The following is a 4,237-nucleotide window of genomic DNA, read 5'->3' on the forward strand; positions in this document are numbered from 1 at the left end:
AATGGTTTGCACTTTTCATTGCACTTGTTAGCCACATATAGATTACATAGTATTATTTCCCCAATTAGTTGAAAGTGAGTGAGTTAGGGAATGTGCTTAGTGGTGAATCCTACACCCTAAGTCTCTTTCCAATCTCTTAAACTCTATTTCTTTATTGCAATCATTTAGTTTAAAATTAATTTTAATCACAAACAAAACCCTTTTGGCAATCACATAAGCACTAAAGTAGAATTCAATTCTGGAAAACCTATAATTGTTTAGATCTCTTGGGACGATCCCTGCTCACTTCATACTCCATAGTATAAGTGTTTAGTGGTTTTATAAATTTTAAAATATGGTGCCCACTTAACATTATTTCTAAAGCTAAAGTGTTGTGCATTATTTTGTGCACACGCTTGGTCGCACCATAGTTTTGGCGCCGTTGCCGGGGATCTAACAGTTTTGAAGAATTGAATTAAACATTAGTTCTTTGTTGATTGTCTACTTTTAAGTCATTTTAATTTTTAATTTTTTTTTATTATTTGATTTGTCAATTAGGTACTTGAAGCAAAGTGGAGCAAATGCTGGACTTAGAAGCAATTAAAAAAAATTTGAAGTTGCTTAAGGACCATCTGTAAGTTCTCTTTAATTTTAGTACTTTAATTGTATACCAATTGCATGCTGTGGACAGCCCAAGTGAAGGCTTAAATTGAATTGTTTTATTTTTAAGTCCAAGCATACCTTCTTGTAGAAGGCATCGGCCCGTGTGGAGGCATTTATTTGTTTTAAGTGCATTGATATTATTGAGGAGTTTGGGAACATCGTATGTGGAGGTTGAAATTTTGAAATGTTGGTGTGTTGACTTGTTCTAGTGCATGCATGGTCGTAGATCACTTAATCATCCTCTTGCTCCTATAAATCAAAATCTCGAAATTTTTCTTCGGCGTTTAAGAAGTTGTACTAGGGATAGTCATCTTAATCTTTCAAATTTTGATCTTCCATCACCTTTAATGGAAGATCCAATTGAAGATCCCATTGTAGATCTTGGTCATGTGGATCATAATGGTGTGCACCACCCACCACAAGTTCATATTGTGGATCCTCAAGGTGTGCATCCACCCTTGGGAATGCCACAACCAGTTAATCATGCGGTGCAACAACCTGATCTAGGGATGCCAAGGCCAAATGTTGTTCCCCCAATTGGTGAGCAACAACAACAATATGTTCAAATGGCATACCCTCAACAAGATCAAATGGCATATCATCAACAAGGTCAAATGCTATATCCTCCTCTCAATCCTCTCAATCCTCCAATGGTCCTTAGGGATCGTTACACTCCAAATCAATATAATGCACCCACTTACATTCAATTGCCAAATTTCCGTGCTCATCATTATGAGATTAAGGCTTCCACCATTAACATGTGCCCCCTTTTCTATGGGTTGAGCAATGAAGAGCCTTATAAACATTTAGATGAGTTTTTGGAAGTCTGCTCCACCGTGAAAATCACGGATGTTCCGGAAGAAGTCCCAAAAATGAAGCTTTTCCTTTTCACTCTTCGGGATAAAGCTAAATATTGGTTCAATAACTTACGGCCGAATACAATTACCTCTTGGGCACAATTGCAACAAGAGTTCTTAAAGAAGTATTACCCCGCAAGTCGAACTGATGCCATGAGAACTTCCATTCGTGAATTTAAACAACAAGAAGGAGAACCCCTTCATGAAGCATGGGAACGTTTGAATGACTTGCTACGGAAATATCCACATTATGACATTCCTAAGTGGCAATTAGTTCAATGTTTCTTTTCAAGTTTATCCGATGCCAATAAGGGCATTGTTGATGCTTCTTGTGGCGGAAGCTACATAGAAAGAAATGAAGATGAAATTTGGCTTCTTTTCGAAAAAATGAGTGAAAACTCAATGCATAGATCTTCATCTTCTAGGGGTAGTCACCTAGCACATATGGGAGGAAAGAAAGCTATAAATCAAATAGACTCTTCCATGGAAATTGCCGCTGAGGTCAAAAATCTTACTCAAAGGTTTGATACATTCCTTTTGAATCAAGGTCCGGTAACTCAATCATATCCTCACCATTCCAATGAAATGTGCATGACTTGTTCTAGTTACACTCACCATACTTCAAATTGCCCTCTTGGACAAATTATACCAAGTGAGTCTCAAGAACAAGCAAATACACCTTTCATTCATCAAGGGAACAACCCTTATTCCAATACATACAATCCGGGGTGGAAAAATCATCCTAACTTTGTATGGAGAAATCAAGGAAACGGTGCAAACCCTCCTCAAAATCAAGGTTACCAAGCAAAGTATGTTCCCCCACATCTCCAAAATCAAAATCAGAATTCTCAAGGTTACCGTCCTTCATTCTATCCTCAGAATGTGAATCAATACTCTCAACCTCAAGCATCAAATTCTCAATCCTATTCTCAACCTCAAGCATCAAATTCTCAATCTTACTCTAATCCAAATCAAGCGCCTCCTAAAAGTTCAGCTTTTGAGGACAAAGTCTTGCAAGCTTTAGGTAATCTTCAAAAAGATAATCAACTGTTTCATTCTCACTCTCAATCAATTGCAAAGCTTGAAGCTCAAATTGGGCAATTAGCTAATTCTTTAAATGTGAGAGAGAAAGGTAAGTTGCCTAGTCAAACTGAGACCAATCCTAAAGGGCAATTTATGGCGCAAGCAAGTCCTTCATCAGAATTTTCTGGAAATGAGCAAGTTCAAGCAATTACTACCTTGAGGAGTGGTAGGAAAGTGGATAATAAGGTAGAGGTACCTAAGGAGGATAATGAATTAGCACAACCAAGTGGTTGCATCCATCCCATTCCAAATTCTATTCCAATTTCCTTGGATGCTAGTGGTTCCAAAAAGGACATTCCATCATCTTCATCACAATCTCCCCAATTAGAGAAGCCTTATGAGCCAAAAGCTCCATTTCTTCAAGCTTTGAGAGAGACTTCGTCATTTGGGAGACAAGAAGGGAAAATTCATGAGATGATGGAAGTGTTTAAACAAGTAAAAATCAATCTTCCTCTTCTAGATGCAATTAGGCAAATTCCACCATATGCAAAGTTCTTGAAGGACTTGTGCACACAAAAGAGGAAGAACAAGGGAAGGGACCTTAAGAAAGTGCTTTTAACAGAACAAGTGAGTTCCATCATTCTTTCTAACACTCCTCCTAAGTTCAAGGATCCGGGTGCTCCGACTATTTCTTGTGTTATTGGAAACCAAGAGGTTCGTAGAGCTCTCCTTGATTTAGGTGCAAGTATCAATCTCATTCCATACTCTGTTTACTTGCAGTTAGGGTTAGGGGACTTGAAGCCAACATCAGTAGTAATCCAACTAGCTGATAGATCAATTAAGAAACCAAGGGGGATTGTTGAGGATATTCTAATTAAGGTTGATAAATTTTATTTCCCGGTTGATTTTGTGGTACTAGATACTGAGCCAGTTCCTAATCTCACCAATCACATTCCAGTCATCCTAGGAAGGCCATTCCTTACCACTGCCAATGCCACCATTAATTGTAGATCCGGCATTATGGACATCTCTTTTGGCAACATGATGGTTAAGCTTAATGTATTCAATGCAAGTCAACATCCCACAGATGAATACGAGTGTTTCCTAGTAGATGTCTTGGATGAAACCATAGAGGAGACTCTTCCCTCTATTTTATCTAAGGACCCTCTTGAGGCGTGCCTTTGCGAAATGTTTGAAAGTTGTGGTTTTGACATAGAAGGATCCATAAGTGAGGTGAATGCTTTAATGGACTCTGTGGCCACTTTGGATTACCCACTTTGGAAAAGCAAGAAAGAACCTCTTCCTTCACTCTCTAGTACTCCACCAGTCCCATCTCTCATCTCTCCTCCTATTCTTGAGCTTAAGCCCATTCCATCAAATCTGAAATACACCTTCTTAGGCCCAAAAGAGACTCTTCTGGTCATCATTGCTTCCAATCTTGAAAATGACCAAGAGAATGATCTTTTGGAAGTGCTTAAAGCTAACAAAGAAGCCATTGGATGGAGTGTGGCTAACTTAAAAGGCATTGACCCTTCTATTTGTATGCATCGCATACACATGGAAGAGGATGAAAAGCCATTTAGGGATGCTCAAAGGAGATTAAACCCAAATATGAAGGAAGTTGTCATGAAGGAGGTTGTGAAACTTCTAGATGTAGGAATCATTTATCCTATCTCTGATTCCAAATGGGTTAGTCCAACTCAAGTGGTTCCTAA

General features: G+C 38.5%; 1 non-coding gene across 1 annotated transcript; it reads right to left on the bottom strand.

Moving 5' to 3' along the window:
- Nucleotides 1-1,649: 1,649 nt before the first annotated feature.
- LOC132298089 (small nucleolar RNA R71) lies at nucleotides 1,650-1,756 on the bottom strand. The gene has a single exon (XR_009479517.1). It is a non-coding gene; the product is annotated as a small nucleolar RNA R71 (small nucleolar RNA).
- Nucleotides 1,757-4,237: the final 2,481 nt, after the last annotated feature.

Source organism: Cornus florida, unplaced genomic scaffold (genome assembly GCF_030987335.1).
Source record: "Cornus florida cultivar Cherokee Brave unplaced genomic scaffold, ASM3098733v1 CherokeeBrave_3.0.0_Hap2_Chr02, whole genome shotgun sequence".
NCBI lineage: Eukaryota > Viridiplantae > Streptophyta > Magnoliopsida > Cornales > Cornaceae > Cornus > Cornus florida.